The sequence below is a fragment of the Eschrichtius robustus genome, chromosome 13 (assembly GCF_028021215.1).
Source record: "Eschrichtius robustus isolate mEscRob2 chromosome 13, mEscRob2.pri, whole genome shotgun sequence".
NCBI classification, from domain to species: Eukaryota; Metazoa; Chordata; class Mammalia; order Artiodactyla; family Eschrichtiidae; genus Eschrichtius; species Eschrichtius robustus.
This window is the reverse complement of record NC_090836.1, coordinates 45,369,222-45,387,252: the sequence shown is the minus strand read 5'-3', so window position 1 is coordinate 45,387,252 and position 18,031 is coordinate 45,369,222. Positions and strand designations below refer to the sequence as shown.

The 18,031-nt window shown below is 43.9% G+C and overlaps 1 long non-coding RNA gene across 3 annotated transcripts in view; it reads right to left on the bottom strand.

Moving 5' to 3' along the window:
• Nucleotides 1-2,788: 2,788 nt before the first annotated feature.
• The window catches only part of LOC137775645 (uncharacterized), a 169,904-nt gene continuing 154,661 nt past the window's right edge, over nt 2,789-18,031 (bottom strand). For all 3 annotated transcript variants that reach the window (XR_011076051.1, XR_011076052.1, XR_011076053.1), the window contains one exon: nt 2,789-2,890. This is a non-coding gene — a long non-coding RNA (uncharacterized lncRNA). The remainder of the gene's footprint in view (nt 2,891-18,031) is intronic.

Sequence of the window (18,031 nt, the reverse complement as noted above, 5' to 3'; positions counted from 1 at the left end):
CAGAGGGAGGCACATGCTCTAATGCACAGAAAATGTCTCTCTTCAGAAAGGGGAACAGGGCTCCCCTGGTGGCGCAGTGGTTAAGAATCCGCCTGCCAATGCAGGGGACACGGGTTCGAGCCCTGGTCCGGGAAGATCCCACATGCCACTGAGCAACTAAGCCCGTGCGCCACAACTACTGAGCCTGTGCTCTAGAGCCCCCGAGCCACAACTACTGAGCCTGCGTGCCACAGCTGCTGAAGCCCGTGAGCCTAGAGCCCGTGCTCCGCAACAAGAGAAGCCACCGCAAGGAAAAGCCCACGCACTGCAACGAAGAGTAGCCCCCGCTCGCCACAACTAGAGAAAGCCTGCGCGCAACACCAAAGACCCAACACAGCCAAAAAACAAACAAATAAATAAATAAATATTTTTTAAAAAGAAGGGGGAACAAAACAAAGATGTCCATGAAACTAGGGGGACCTGAGTTCTACTTCTCAATGGGATCTGCATGTATTGGTGGCCCTGGGGGACAGTCAGTGATCAACCACCAGGGTAAATATGAGACATCCAACTCAGGACGTTTCTTTTTAATTTTGTTATTTTCATTTTCTTTGAATCCTATTTTCTCTGCTACTGCTTCTGGGTCCAACACCCCTAATGCTCAAATTTCTGCATTTAATGGAGATCTCTTTATTCAAGGGAATGAGTAATATATTGGAAAATCTAAATGTAAATTCTATTTTTCTCAACCTTTTCCTACCCATTTCCCTGACGAAAAAGTAAAGATATAAAGCAGCTAAAACCTATTACTGTTGTTGATTTCACACCAAAAATGACCTGTGATGGGATGTGTCTGTACTCCCAAGTGCAGGTATAGTGGCTACTTGTACAGCTTCTTTAGCCACTTAAAATACATTACAGCCCTTTCCCTAGGCCGTGTAAACCTATGTTCTCACAGCTAAAAGGGAAACATCTACAATTCAAGCTACACGTAGACACACACACACACACTCACGCACACACAAACTGCTGCACCAGAACATTCACCCGCCGTGGCTGAACGAAAAACTGGAGCCTGGAAGTCTACCAGTGGGGAGGGACCTCTCAGTCAACAGCCTAGAGAGCTTTGCCCTGGCCAGGTCTACACCTGCCTGGGGAGAATTTTGGTAATTTTAATAAAACCAAATTAAATCCTAAAGTAAGACTAGTTGGTGATTCAGTAGGAATGGCCCCAGACCATTATGGAGTGGCTATAAAATAAAAATTATAGATGGATAAGAATAGGAGCAAAGCAAATAAAATCATTTTAATGGAGGAGAGAGGGAACATGGCAGAGAAGAGGAAAAATTACCAAGTATGGAGAAGGAGGTTGTTGACAGGATTATCCAGGGGAAGAAGTTTTTGAGATGGGGGCCTGCAGAGGACAGAAAAGAAGATTGGCACTGATTCTGAGACCTGTGCTTTTGTGAGCAAAGAGGAGGGGATGCTTGAGTAAAAACGCCTCCCGACCCAAGCAGGGCAGAGGCAGAGGCCTGTGGTGTTGCAGAAGGTGGAGGGATGTGGTGGCAGAGGGGAGCAAGCCAGGGAAATCCTGGCTCTCAAGGAAATTTTCTTTTAATCAGGGGAACAAGTTTCACTGTAAGACACTCTGCTGGGCACTTTATGTGCACGTTTTGCTCTGTTCTCATGACATCCTGTGAGATAAATAGTCTATTACTCAATTCAGATTTGGAAACTGAAACTCAAAGGGTTAAGTAACTTGCCCAAGGTCAAAAAGCTAAAATGTTGAGGATCTAGGATTTGAACCCATGTCTGGCTCACTCCAAAGCTCACATCACCATGTTCTTTCTAACACTGTGCAAGAGACTGAATATAATGTCGATGTTTCCCAAAAAGATACAGATCTGGAAGGATGCTCAGCATCAGTCTGTCCAGCCAACTGCTCCTTATGCTAAATCCCTGCCCTCTTCCTTGGAGCCTCTTCCCTCACCTGAGAACTACCGTGGGCAGGGCCTCTCTGGCTGCGATTGGCTTCTCTCTCCCCCACCACCCATTCAGGAGGAGAAGACATCAAAGATTGTGGCAGGACCATAAAGAGAGGGAGGGGGTTAGAAGGGAGCCACCCTGGGCTTGTAAACTGGGCGGGGGTGGGGACCCACCCATTTGTCAGGCAATGCTGCATCTCACTTTCCCCAAAAACTGAGATCTCAGCTTTTGCTTCAGGGCATGGCACTTAAGCAAAGTTCGGGTGGCCAGGGCGAGAGGCAGGGTGGTTGTGGTGGGCAGGGGGTGGCGTGGGGGGCGGTGATTGGAGTCATTCTGACATAGAAACAGTGCCACCTCTCCACTCCTACCTTGTGAGGCCAAGACACTCAGGTGGGTTCATTTGAGACCTTGGTTGTAGTTTCAGTTCTGCTGCCCCATGGCCGTGAGGAGCTTCTTCCTGTCTCCTCAGCCTCTTTACCTTGTTCTGGGGTAAATCATCACTGGCACCCCCTTTACCTTGCTGAGTGGTTCACTGGAGACCACATGGTGGAGGCAATGCACACGGCCCAGCAGAATTCCCTGGGCCACAGCCAGGCTACAGTTCTTGAAGGACAGCTAGACACCAAGAGTACCTGTGGTCTCCCAGTCACCATCTCCTTCTACCATCACAGCAAACCAGAGCCTCCAAACTCTTTTTGGGTGATGCCTGAACCTGCAACAGTCCTACAAATTCAGTAAAAATGCCTGTGTCTTAGATCTGCGTGCAGCCACTTCCATTAGCCTGGGAGCTTCTCTAGGACAGAAATCAAGTCTTGTCCCCAGAGGATTCCTCCACTGAACGGAGAGCTCTGCACGCAACTGGGGCTCTTGAAATGGAGTCAGCAAAGTCCACATGGGTCAAGAAGTCCACGTTCTCCTAGGCAAACTGGAGAATCACAATTAAAACTCTCTCTTCCTCCCGATCATATTCACCATAGAACTGCTTTTTTCTGCATCACCGTAATTATCAACAAGCATTTATTAAAGATTGTTAAATAGGGTGCTGTGCTTGGTGCTTGACATGACAGATATCACAGGTCCTGCCATCAGGAGACCTGATATAGACATTTAAAAATATACAGAGTATTGGGAGAGCATGGGCTCTGGGTCACAAGTGCCTGGGTTCAAAGCTCAGCTCTGCCTCTTTCCAGTCGTGAGACATTGAATAAATCCTGTAACTACTCTGTACCTCTCTTTCCTCATCTTTTTTTTTAATATATAAATTTATTTATTTATTTATTTTTGGCTGCATTGGGTCTTCATTGCTGCGCACGGGCTTCTCATTGCGGTGGCTTCTCTTTTGTTGTGGAGCACGGGCTCTAGGCACGCGGGCTTCAGTAGTTGTGGCACGCGGGCTCAGTAGTTGTGGCTCACGAGCTCAGTAGTTGTGGCTCGCGAGCTTTAGAACACAGGCTCAGTAGTTGTGGCACACTGGCTTAGTTGCTCCGCAGCACGTGGGATCTTCCCAGACCAGAGCTTGAACTCGTGTCCCCTGCATTGGCAGGCGGATTCCTAACCATTACGCCACCAGGGAAGTTCCTCTTTCCTCATCTTTGAACGGAGAAGACAAAAGGCCCTACCACACAGGGTTGATGTGGTGAGTAACTTAGAGGACGCACACACAGCACTTAGTATAGTATCTGACACATAGCAAGCACTCAACAAGGTAGCCATGGGAACCAGCAAAGTTTCTGAGTGGAAAAGTGGCATGATTAGGGCCATGTTTTAGGAAGACAAATCTTGCAACAGTGTTTAGGATGGTTACAAGGGAGAGAATTGAAGGAGAGGAGTTCTTTTACAACAGATAAAGCAAAAAGGCAAGGACAGCCTGAATCAGAGCAGAAGGAAACAATAGCTGTTCATACTCTTGGAGCCTTGACCTCTCAGAGAGACCGTGAGCAACCAGTATTATTCAAAAGCTGACGTGAGAAGAAAAGGCCAGTGAAGTCGGTGCTATTTAGGCTGAAGAAGCCTGAAAATCATGAATTCTGTTTATAAACTCGTGAATGGATATTACACTGGAAGCTTCTAGACAGCTTTCCAAATCCCATATAGATATAAATATAGATATAGATAGCCCTACCCCCACTCCCACTAACACAAAACTAGTTGGGACAGTAGCAAAAGAGATTATATTGGGCCTAAGATAAAATTAATAACAGACAGGTGGATGGAATACTGCCTTGGGCTCCTGTTGCTCTGATATCTTTAAGGACTGGGCATCCAAGCACATGCTGACAGTACGGCCTACAGGTGGGGACCTGGACATAGTAGCTGCTGGAGTTTCCTTCTAAATCAGACTGCTTAGAACATCCAAAATTTCGTGAACAAAATATTATCAAGCTCGCAGATGATGGCATGTCTTTCCCAGTTTTCTTAATATTTTCTTGACCTTGCAGTTAGATACAGTTTTTTAGACCTCATTTCTTTTGGGGCCCATGCCAAGACCATCTTACCCTGACCCTCTGAGCTAGAGACACTTCTGTGACTTCATTAGAAACTTTGTATTCCCCACCTTGGAAATTCTTCAGAAAGGGCTCCCTCACTCTTTTTTTCCTTGTTGGACACAGATCTTCAGCCCCCTTGCAACCATCACTAGACTTTAATCAGGTGCCAACTGTGTCACTGACTAGTTCTATAACCTTGAGGAAATCACATTAAGTGCTCTGGACCTCAGTTTCCTCATCTGTCAAATGATGGTAAGAATTCCAAGCACACAAGGCTATTGTATGATTATAAATGAAAGCACGCTGGAACTGTAAAATGCCATTTAAATATTCATTATTATTACTACAATATTTCAGCATTACGAGCAAGAAAAAGGAGGGAGCTGGCAGGAACTCTGACCCCAACCCTCTTTGACTTACACGTTTTGACATTTTTCTAAATCAAACTGCATTTTTTAAATCCTCAGCAAGCTGGAACACTGGTCTTTTCCAAGTGGGTAACACCTGGGCATCTGGTAGGCTGGGCTGAAGTGAGTATTGCGTGTCACCCAAAGGATGGAGATTTAGGGATCTTTCATACATCTGTATGTTAGGTCCTGCCACTGTCACTTCCTAGTTGATTTTAGAGGACTTTTAGCCTCTACCTTCTGAGGAGGAGGCTGGGACAGGACCTAAATCTGGGATGGGAGGGAGTGTAAACTCTGCTCCAGGACGTGCAAATGAGGCCTAGAGGGAATATATCAGAAAACCAGGCACCATCCTTTCCCCTCAGTCCTACCTGTAGTAGTTACAGTAGGATTGGCAGATGTGGGCTAAGGACAGAGGGGGAAGGAGTAGAGCTTCCGTGAGCCATAAGGGCAGTGACTGTGTTGAACTAACTGCGTTTAGAGTCAGGCTGATGGTTGTCTGGCTTCCCCAAGGAATAAACAGTAATACCCCTGATCATCCCTCAACATCAGAAAGCAATCATTAGTGTCCGGCTCCTTCTCTCCCTTCCTCAAGAGTAAGGGTCCAGGCTGGTCCCATTTTGTAGGTAGAAAACTGACTCATTGTGACTGAAGTTAGCTGGGGAGAGGTACCAGGTTTGGAGAAAAGTTCCAGGTGTTTCCAGCTGTTATTTCATTCACAAGCACAGGTTTACCCCATAAAGATCTCTATCCAGCCACAGTGGATGCCTATCTGGATTTTAGCAATGACAACAGTGGCAGGGAGGTGGGATAGCGCGTGGGCCCTGTCATGAGAGGGCACAGGGCAGAGCGGAGCAGCTCGGCATCCCTGAGGGGGGTGACGCTCAGGGGACTGGACTAGGTCACCTCTCCCATTTGGAAGCTTCAAGGCTCTGCATTTCCAGTGATTTATCTCTCCACGATTTCCTTGCAACCAATGACAAAGTGCCAAGTCTTTCCCCTTGCTTAGCTTGAGTCTCATGAAATCTAAAAGGAAAGAAAGAAGAACCCTCAGGATGGAAGACTTCTCCCTTCTCCTCCAAATGAGGGAGAGGGGCAGAGGGGAAGCACCTCATTCAAAGCAAGCCTGTTTACCAGCTGCCAGCCCACACCTCCAACAAAATGCCATGGAGAATGATGTCGTGACTCATGGCTTGGCAAGTACCTGGATCATGCCCCAGGCTTCCAGATCCCACACTGGCTCCTCCAGGTCGCTCTGGCTGGATCTCCTTCTCCTCCTCCTTTTCCCCAGAGGCATTCCTCATCTTGCCCTCTCTTCCCCAGCCCCTCCTCCCCTCAAATCATTCTATGCAGTGAAAGGTGGGGGTGGGGAAGCAGAGGTAGAATTGGGATTTGACTTAGGGTTAATTTCAGGATCAGGATTAAGGATAGAATTAGGGATAGAGCTACTCTGAGATTGGGTTCAGTCAGTGGACTTTTAGTTGGCAGAGACAACAGAACTCTACTAACTTACATGCATTAAAATCCTAGGGTCAGCCTAGGGTTAGATGTCGTGGTCAGAGGTCCACTTTTTTTTTTTTTTTTAAAGTATTTCTTTCTTTATTTTTTTTTGGCTGCCCTGGGTCTTCGTTGCTGTGCGCGGGCTTTCTCTACTTGTGGCGAGCAGGGGTTGCTCTTCGTTGCAGTGTGCGGGCTTCTCATTGCGGTGGCTTCTCTTGTTGCGGAGCACGGGCTTTAGGCTCACGGGCTTCAGTAGTTGTGGCACGAGGGCTCAGTAGTTGTGGCGCACGGGCTTAGTTGCTCCACGGCATGTGGGATCTTCCCAGACCAGGGCTCAAACCCATGTCTCCTGCATTGGCAGGCAGATTCTTTTTTTTTTTTTTTTTTTTAATTTTTTAAATTTATTTATGGCTGTGTTGGGTCTTCGTTTCTGTGCGAGGGCTTTCTCTAGTTGTGGCAAGTGGGGGCCACTCTTCATCGCGGTGCGCGGGCCTCTCACTATCGTGGCCTCTCTTGTTGCGGAGCACAGGCTCCAGACGCGCAGGCTCAGTAATTGTGGCTCACGGGCCCAGTTGCTCCGCGGCATGTGGGATCTTCCCAGACCAGGGCTCAAACCCGTGTCCCTTGCATTGGCAGGCAGATTCTCAACCACTGCGCCACCAGGGAAGCTCCGGCAGGCGGATTCTTAACCACTGAGGCACCAGGGAAGTCCCAGAGGTCCACTTTTTTTGAAGTCAGATTAGAAGAGTTAGAATCCGGTTTAGAAAATAGGAAATGTCAACATTTAAACAAAGATGTACTCAAGAACCACGTCCTAGGAATCTGAGCAAAGTTTTCTGGGAATCAACTACATTCCTAAGGATTGTAGATACCGTAGAACCATTATACCTGTTCCCCAGGCACTGTGCAGTATTGTCTGACTTTACATCGACCTCAGACTTAGAATTTTCTAGTACACCCAAAAGTATTTCTTGGATTTCTTCTCCTAATCCCCTGCTGGTCTTATCAAAGGAATTGTTCCTCTGTCCCATCAGCATTGGGAAATGGCTGGGGAAGTAGCTGAAGCACCGGGGCCCTGACATTTGGGTACCTCAGGTGCCATCTTGGCAACGAGGCACAAGCAAAGCATGATGGGGCTTCCCAGACTGAGACATCTGTCAGCAAGCCTCAGGAGACATCTTGTCACCTCAGGCGAAGGACAAGACACATTGCAAGTTCTGAGCTCAATTTCCAAGGACAGGAAAAAAATAAAAGTAGGAGCAACTAGTAGGCCGTAGCAGGGCATGGAGCAGGAAGCTTCCCGGGAAGTCCTGGGGGTCCTCCAGGAGAATTTGGTACATAAACCGAAGTGAGGCCATTGGGTTTCATTCCTAGAAACACACACACACACACCCCAGCACCTCCTTACGTAAGTTACTCAACCCAGAAAGCTGAAATAGCTGCAGCCCACCAGTACTGTGCAAGCAAAATCTCTTCCATTTGATATGGGCCTCAGTTTCTCTTCTTTCTCTCGTGCTTGGAGATCTTCCGGCAGAGGGGCGAGAGGGTTCGAAGCTGGCACAAACCCCACCTCAGCCCTGCCCTCGCCACGAGCAGCAGCAAGAGAGTGATTATCTGCTCTCCCCAAGGCTCAGAGGTAAGGGATTTTTTTTTCTTTCAAACATGTCACATCTGGCACATCTGCTTTCCTAGCAATGATGCATCCCAAGGGGTATAATCAACAGTTGGGGCGGGGCCAGGATGCAGGTCTGTACTGACAGAAACCTGAGCCAGAGACGCCAAGAGCAAAACTTAAGAACTCCAACAACTCCCACTCCCATTCTACCGCCAGGGCTGAAGATGAGCTCTCTCCCCGCGCACCTTCCTGCCATACAAGCAGCTGCCCTCCTCACATGCCAGACCTATTTTAGGACATGGAGATCGTGAACTCAATGGTGTATTTTGCTTTGGGAAATTATATAATCCTTTCTCTTGTCCAAACTTAAACTTTCCTACTGGAATAAGAAGGGAAGCGGGAAAGATCTGGTCACCCTTCCCCCTGTCACAAATTCAGAAGCCCTGCTAGTGACTTCCCCAGTCTTTCTCCCCTACTCCTAGTAGCTGCCTTCATCTCCCCATTGCCCTAACCCTTTATTCTTTCCAAGCCCAATTCCTCACTGCAGGGAAAAATCTTCCCATCTTGGACCTAGTATTTCAAAGGACTACCTAATGCCTCCCAGCAGCCGTTTGATGAAACACCACCAGCACTTCGATCCCGCTGCCCATTGGAACAGCCCTCTCCCTGCCCCCCGCCCCGCGACTATGACTTCTTCACTCAGACACTGCCTTTCAGCTAGGCAAAACTGCTTCCTTCCCTGCAAATGTCTCCCCTTCTACCTTAAAGGTCATTCTTTTCTCTCATCAAAGATACCGTCCTTCAGGAATAAAGACACAGATGTAGAGAATGGACTTGAGGACCTGGGGAGGGGGAAGGGTAAGCTGGGATGAAGTGAGAGAGTGGCATGGACATATATATACTATCAAGTGTAAAATAGATAGCTAGTGGGAAGCAGCTGCATAGCACAGGGAGATCAGCTTGGTGCTTTGTGACCACCTAGGGGGATGGGATAGGGAGGCTGGGAGGGAGACGCAAGAGGGAAGAGATATGGGGATATATGTATATGTATAGCTGATTCACTTTGTTATACAGCAGAAACTAACACAACATTGTAAAGCAATTATACTCCAATAAAGATGCTTAAAAAAAAAAAGATATCATCCTTTCCTTCTCTCTGGTCCTAATCCGCCTCTTCCAAACACTCTCCCACAACCTCTCCTGAAGGAAGTCCTCCGTGGATAAGTCACCCATTTTGCGTCTAGTGGTGTCTCTCCATCCTCCATCACTACCTAGACCTCTGCCCTTATCTCATTATGTCTGCATGTTTGTCATTATCCCGGGTATCACATCGTTCCCATCACACTGCGAGCCTCCCTCTCCTGCTCTGCACACTCCAGTTTCTTGATTCAATAAAGGAAGGTAACTGAGTGAGAGAAAGGCATAGGGTCTAATACCCACTCTGCTCCCACAAAAAAACATAACCAACATACATATACACACGCGCACACACACACACACAGATACACAAACACACATACATACACAAACACACATACACACCCCAAGTCATCCCAAAGGTGACTGAGCTTGTCAGATATGTCATGTTTGGCTTTCAAATGCAACAGTAATTACACGGTATCTTAACTATCTGTGCAAACTGTCAGAGAAAATATATTGGCAATTCAGAGGAAAGAGGAGGGGAAGGTTGGAGCATCCATTGAACACCACCCTCACCTTCTCTGAAGTCATCCAGAGATAGGACAGCACAGAAGGGCAAAGGCGTGCCGGGGCCAGTCCCAACACTTTCAGAGCCTAATGGTTTTTTAGGTGAGATGTGCTATCACAAGCTCCCAGGGAGGAGGGGACATTCAAGATGAACTGTAGGCATCACCAGTCTCATAAGGTGTTGGAAGCAGCAGCAGGAGGGGTTTAGGTTAAATTTTCTGAAGACAGCCTGACAAAACAGAGGCCCCAGAAAGACTGAGTCCTTCCTCTGTGAGTCTGGGAATCATTTGGTCTAACTTTTGGCTTCCAAGCAGAACTACATCCAGACTATTCCAGAAGGGGAGTGATATTTAGAACACCCAATTTTAAATTTAAAACATATTCGTATATTCAAATAAGTCTCTGTGTCTGAGATTAGGATTATGTTACTTCTTCTTACTTATAGCTACAATTCGGGGTGCTCCCCCCCAGTTGCTACTCTCTCCTAATATTCCTCCCACCCCAGACTGACATTTGCTTCGGCTCCCCTTTTCCTAGAAGCACTGCTTACCCATTTCCAGGCTGTTTTTCATACACATCTTTCTGCCAGTGGTTTTGGAGAAAGCGGACTGATGGGTTTCAGAAGGAGGAGCTGTATGTAGGGAGGGGGAGGATCCAGGGAGGGGGACATGAGAGATGGGAGCCAGACTAAGGAGGGAGAGAAGAACAGATGGAGGGCAGGAGTGCGGGCCTGGGGTTGAAAAGTTCATCCCTGCAGGGCAGAGGGGGTGAAGAGAGCAGGCAGAGAGTGAAAGAAGCAGATTTCTCATGGCTCCTCTGGCCCATTTCTTGCCTCCGTGCAGATTCCATATACACATACTTGGTTCCTCACCGACACCAAGCCAGGAAACATGTTGTCTAAAGCTGAGAAAAGAATAGTGTATTTATCAAGAGATGGCTTATGAACATTTCTAATGTGTGCATGTGTAAGTATTCTGGTGACTTTGTGGACAAGAGGAAAAAGAAATCTGCCTGTACAAAAGGTTGTCACACATGGCAGCAGAGGGCAGGGTCTCCTTCATTAGAGGTGTAGGAAATGCAGATGGAATGTATCTTTCCACAATGATTCTGGATAGTTTATCTTTATATATTCCCAGACCTTCATGACCAAATCAACTAACAAAATAACACACACACACACACACACACACACACACACACACATACATTGTATTCTTACAAACTTGCATAAACAGTAACCCCCAATTCCCTAGTTAGCATCTGGATGAACCCTGTTTGGTTCAACACCCCAACTGTTCCACTAGGCCCACAATTTCCTCTGTCAAAGGAATAAGATACTCTCAATTTTTCTCACTTGGGGACCTCAAGCTCACAAGCCCTATTTTAGTGTCAACCCTACTATCAGTATCTCATTCCTCTAGAATGGACGTTTAGGAGGCTTCTAACTATCCTATAAGTGGCCACTCTATTTATGGATCAAGAGTAGTATGACCGTCACACGAGCAACAGAGATTCAGGACAGACCCTAATGGTGGCACAGCATTCACACTTCCGCAACAGGGTTATTCATATGCTGTGGGATGGGCAACTAGAGAAGAGAGAAGTGACACTTTTTTAGTTTGTGGAAGATGGCTCTCCAATTCAGATCATTACCAAAATTCCTAGGTTCCTAAATATCCAGCATTCCTGAACTCCAAACACCGCGGGGCTGAGATCTCCTGACCTGTCCCCACAGAGCTGTGAAATTCAGTTATAAGGCAAACAAGGCCATGTTTGTCCCATAAAACCACCGTGTGTGAGCTAATTAAATGACATCATAAAACAGGGAGATAAATGCAGGCAGCAGGGAGCCCGCCCAGAGATGGCAATGGGATCAGATGGGTGGCTGAAATAAAGACAGGCCAGGAGAAGAGTTGAGGGTGAATATCCCCAACCCCAACCTCAAGATTCCTCAGGAGCTTCCAACGAGCATCATGTGATTGGTGAGGGGAAGGAGGGTCTGAAGACAGAGAAGAGCTACACGTAGTCTAAAGGAAAAGACGCTAGCAAAGGAAGCAAAGCAGCCTACACAAATGTGGACCTCCCCACCCTGACACATGGAGAGATTCTTACATATTACTGTTAAACCTATTTGCATATATACATGGAGTCATATGTAGAGATACACATAAGGAGTCGCAAAAACAAACATTCTAAACAAGATAATTCTCCTCCAGTTCACTGAGTTAGGCAACTTCCACTGCAACAGAGGGATGTGTAAGCCATGACCTCAAGAATTTCCTCCAGCCCTAAAGGATTCTTTGATTTTGTGATCTCTGAGCATACTTAGAGCATTTTAAAGTGACATATGTTCGCTGCTTCCCCTAAACAGTAACCCATTGATAATGTCACTAAAATGATGGGTACCTGGAGCAAATAAAATTCACATTCATATCTGGTCATGTGGCCCAGAGCTCTGCTGTTTGCAGCGGAATGGATGAAGGCTATAACTGGCCAAGGTGCCTGTCCCAGAGGAATACTCTGGCAGGTGAGGGGCAGGAACTCATAGAATACCTGAAATAAGCTTAAAACTTAGTTTCCTTTATAGATCTTCTTGGGAAAAGTAAGACTGAGTCTCAGGAACTCCTCTCTCCTCCCCTCTTCCATTCCCAGCCTTCAACCTAAGGCACCTTTCCTCACTGCTCCACTCAGGCACACATCTCATCCAGAGAAGTTCGACTAAAAGTTCAATTCCTCATGCCTGTGCCCCTTCCGAAAGATGTTCATGTTAGAAGGAAAAATTGGGAGTGAGGAGGATGCCCAGATCAGTAAAACAAATTCAGGCATTCTGTCATTTATTTGTTCACACCGTCACTCAGCAAACAGTTATTAAGGGCCTTCTATGTACGGAGCACTACTGAAGTTGCAAAAATAAATGACCCTAAAGAAGTAAAGCTGTCACTATTTGCAGATGACATGATACTGTATATAGATAACCCTAAAGTCTCCACCAAAAAACTATTAGAACTAATAAGTGAATATGGTAAAGCTGCAGGATACAAGATCAATATACAGAAATCTGTTGCTTTTCTATACACTAATAATGAACAATCAGAAAGAGAAAGCAAGAAAAGAATCCCTTTTAAAATTGCATCAAAATGAATAAAATACCTAGGAATAAACTTAACCGAGGAGGTGAAAGACCTATACTCTGAAAATTTTTAAATGGTGATGAAGAAAATTGAAGCTGATACAAAGAAATGGAAAGATATCCCATGTTCTTGTATTGGAAGAATTATCATACTACCCAAAGAAATCTACAGGTTTAATACAATCCTTATCAAAACACCCATGACATTTTTCACACAACTAGAACAAATAATCCTAAAATTTATATGGAACCACAAAAGGCCCCAAAATGCCAAAGCAATCTGGAGGGGAAAGAACAAAGCTGGAGGTATCATGCTCTCTGACTTTAGAATATACTACAAAGCTATAGTAATCAAAACAGCATGATTCTGGCTCAAAAATAGACACAGATCAATGGAAGAGAATAGAGAGACCAGAAATAAACCCACACGCTTATGGTCAATAAATCTACAACAAAGGAAGCAAGAATAGACAGTGGAGAAAAGACAGTCTCTTCAATAAGTGATGCTGGGAAAACTAGACAACTACATGTAAAAGTATGAGATTAGAACATTTCCTCACATCATATACAAAAATAAACTCAAAATGGATTAAAGCCCTAAATGTAATACCGGAAACCATAAAACTCCTAGGTGAGAACATAGGCAGAATGTTCTTTGACATAAATCATAGCAATATTTTTTTGATCTGTCTCCTACGGCAAAAGAAATAAAAGCAAAAATAAACAAATGGGACATAATTAAACTCAAAAGTTTTGCCCAGTAAAGGAAACCATCAACAAAATGAAAAGACAACCTACTGAATGGGAAAATTTTTTTGCAAATAATATGACCAATAAGGAGTTAATATCCAAAATATATAAACAGCTCATACAATACAACCCAATATCAAAAATCAAAAAAAACCTGATCAAAAAATGGGCAGAAGACCTGAATAGACATTTTTCCATAGAAGACATACAGATGGGTAACAGGCACATGAAAAGATGCTCAAAATCACTAATCATTAGAGAAATGCAAATTAAAACCACAATGAGATGTCACCTCACACCTGCTGGAATGGCTATCATCAAAAAGTCTACAAATAACATATGTTGGCAAGGATGTGGAGAAAAGGGAACCCTGTATACTGTTGGTAGAAATGCAAATTGGTGCAACCACTGTGGAAAACAGTATGGAGGTTCCTCAAAAAACTGAAAATAGAACCACCATGTGATCCAGAAATTCCACTCCTGGGTATATATCTGAAGAACAGAAAAGCTCTAATTCGAAAAGATACACACACCCTAATGTTCACAGCAACGTTATTTACAATAGCCAAGATATGGAAGCAACCCAAGTATCCATCAACAGATGAATGGATAAAGAAGATGTGGCACATATATACAATGGAATATTACTCAGCCATAAAAAAGAATGAAATTCTGCCATTTGCCACAACATGGATGGACCTAGAGAGTATTATGTTTAGTAAAATAAGTCAGACAGAGAAAGAAAAATACTGTGTGATATCAGTTACATGTGGAATATAAAAAATAAAACAAACAAATGTATATAACAAAACAGAAACAGACTCACAGATACAGAAAACAAACTAGTGGTTACCAGTGGGAAGAGGGAAGTGGGGAGGGGCAAGATAGGGGTATGGAATTAAAAGGTACAAATTATGCATAAAATAGATAAGCAACAAGGAAATATTGTACAGCACAGGGAAATATAGCCATTATTTGGTAATTTTTGGGCTGTTTTTTTTTAAACATCTTTATTGGAGTATAATTACTTTACAATGGTGTGTTAGTTTCTGCTTTATAACAAAGTGAATCAGCTATACATATACATATATCCCCATATCTCTTCCCTCTTGCATCTCCCTCCCTCCCACCCTCCCTATCCCACCCCCTAGGTGGTCACAAAGCACCGAGTTGATCTCCCTGTGCTGTGCGGCTGCTTCCCACCAGCTATTGATTTTACATTTGGTAGTGTATATATGTCCATGCCACTCTCTCACTTTGTCCCAGCTTACCCTTCTCCCTCTCCGTGTCCTCAAGTCCATTCTCTAGTAGGTCTGCGTCTTTATTCCCGTCTTGCCCCTAGGTTCTTCATAACCTTTTTTTTTTTTTTTTAGATTCCATATGTATGTGTTAGCATACACTATTTGTTTTTCTCTTTCTGACTTACTTCACTCTGTATGACAGACTCTAGGTCCATCCACCTCACTATAAATAACTCAATTTAATTTCTTTTTATGGCTGAGTAATATTCCATTGTATAAATGTGCCACATCTTCTTTATCCATTCATCTGTCGATGGACACTTAGGTTGCTTCCATGTCCTGGCTATTGTAAATAGAGCTGCAATGAACATTGTGGTACGTGACTCTTTTTGAATTATGGTTTTCTCAGGGTATATGCCCAGTAGTGGGATTGCTGGGTCGTATGGTCGTTCTATTTTTAGTTTTTTAAGGGACCTCCATACTGTTCTCCATAGTGGCTATATCAATTTACATTCCCACCAACAGTGCAAGAGGGTTCCCTTTTCTCCACACCCTCTCCAGCATTTATTGTTTGTAGATTTTTTGATGATGGCCATTCTGACTGGTGTGAGGTGATACCTCATTGTACTTTTGATTTGCATTTCTCTAATGATTAGTGATGTTGAGCATCCTTTCATGTGTTGGTTGGCAATCTGTATATCTTCTTTGGAGAAAGGTCTATTTAGGTCTTCTGCCCATTTTCTGATTGGGTTGTTTCTTTTTTTAATATTGAGCTGCATGAGCTGTTTATATATTTTGGAGATTAATCCTTTGTCCATTGATTCAATTGCAAATATTTTCTTCCATTCCGCAGGTTGTCTTTTCGTCTTGTTTGTAGTTTCCTTTGCTTTGCAAAAGCTTTTAAGTTTCATTAGGTCCCATTTGTTTATTTTTGTTTTTATTTCCATTACTCTAGGAGGTGGATCAAAAAAGATCTTGCTGTGATTTACGTCAAAGAGTGTTCTTCCTATGTCTTCCACTAAGAGTTTTACAGTGTCTGGTGTTACATTTAGGTCTCTAATCCATTTTGAGTTCATTTTTGCATATGGTGTTAGGGAGTGTTCTAATTTCATTCTTTTACATGTAGCTGTCCAGTTTTCCCAGCACCACTTATTGAAGAGGCTGTCTTTTCTCCATTGTATATTTTTGCCTCCTTTATCAAAAATAAGGTGATCATAGGTGCGTGGGTTTATCTCTGGGCTTTCTGTCCTGTTCCATTGATCTATATTTCTGTTTTTGTGCCAGTACCATACTGTCTTGATCACTGTAGCTTTGTAGTATAGTCTGAAGTCAGGGAGCCTGATTCCTCCAGCTCCGTTTTTCTTTCTCAAGATTGCTTTGGCTATTCAGGGTCTTTTGTGCTTCCATACAAATTGTGAAATTTTTTTGTTCTAGTTCTGTGAAAAATGCCATTGGTAATTTGATAGGGATTGCATTGAATCTGTAGATTGCTTGGGTAGTATATTCATTTTCACAATGTTGATTCTTCCAATCCAAGAACGTGGTATATCTCTCCATCTGTTTGTATCATCTTTAATTTCTTTCATCAGTGTCTTAGTTTTCTGCATACAGGTCTTTTGTCTCCTTAGGTAGGTTTATTCCTAGGTATTTTATTCTTTTTGTCGCAATGGTAAATGGGAGTGTTTCCTTAATTTCTCTTTCAGATTTTTAATCATTAGTGTATAGGAATGCAACAGATTTCTGTGCATTAATTTTGTATCCTGCTACTTTACCAAATTCATTGATTAGCTCTAGTAGTTTTCTGGTAGCATATTTAGGATTGGTAATAACTTAAATGGAGTATAATCTATGAAAATGTTGAATCATTATGCTGTACACCTGAAACTAATATAATATCGTAAATCAACTATACTCCAATTAAAAAAAAAAAAAGAATTACTCCGGCCCCAGTATTGAAGTATGCACATCTCCTTGGGCAAGGCTGTCTTTGTCAGCAATCCAAAAAGGAGTCCAATATTCTGAAATACTAGCCTCATCTTTCACCATTCTCTAGTGAGTTCTTTTTTGTGCTGAATGTGCAAAAAACTGGAGCCCTGAATCACTGGCAGTCGAGGAGATGGTCTCCCTGGACCCTTAGGTTCCTTTCCTGGCTCCACCCTGACTCCCTGGGCAGTTCTGGACAAGTCGTGGACTCAGTTTCTCTACCTGGGAAGCGGGGGAGGCTCCCACTGACTAGTTCTCAACTTCACAGAGCAGCTTGGTGATTAATGGGCTAATGTCCGTGGGAGGCTTTGAGCTCTTGGGATGAAAGACATTCTAAAGCCCTGACTCTGTTGGAAACTCTGCCCAGCCAGCAAGATACCCTGAAACCAGAAAGGGGGCCTTTGATCATATATTAAGGGTTGTCTTTGGAAGGATGAACTAGAGGGGATGAGTTAAAACAGTAGCAGAAATTAAAGTAGCATGAAAAAAAGGACTTTCGGGCTCCTGGGTGGAGTCCTTTGCCCTGGAGGTGTTTTCAGATCTTTCGCTAGCCTGTAGAGGGGTGTGGTCTGGATCACTTCTGGAAGCTTCTTCTGGACATCCTACAGCCAGCTCCATGTTAGCTGCTCTCTAACAGATCTTTAATATTTAAGGTTAAATATTTAACCTTAATGTCTTCCCCCACCCCACATATGAAACCAGCCACCTTCTCCACTGCACAAGTTGGTAGCAAGCATAAAGGATGGTCCATTTTATATATTGTTATATATAACAAAAAATTTTAATTGGTTTAAAAAGTTAAATGTGCAGAAGAGCTTTGTTATAGAATTTATCCAAAATCTCAAAGTATTCATTAACAAGATAGAGTGCAAATATTGAGATTTCAAGCTCAGGTATGGGGTCAGGCTTAAGTTCAAATACTGTTCTGCCATTTGCCAGTTATACAACTCTGAGCAAGTTGCTTAAACACACTAAGCCTCAGTTTAATCATCTGTAAAATGGAAATAATAAAAATTCCAACTTCATATGATATTGTAAGGATTAAACTGGAAAATTCTGAAACTACCGAGAGCTGGCAAGGATGGTAGAACAACAGGAACTCTCAGATACTCTAGAGTGAAAATTGGTACAGATACTTTGGGAAACAATTTGGTATTACTGAGCAAACTTGAATGTTCACACACCCTATAACCCAGAAATTCTACTGCCAGGTACAGACCCTACAAAATGCGGGCACAATCGCACTA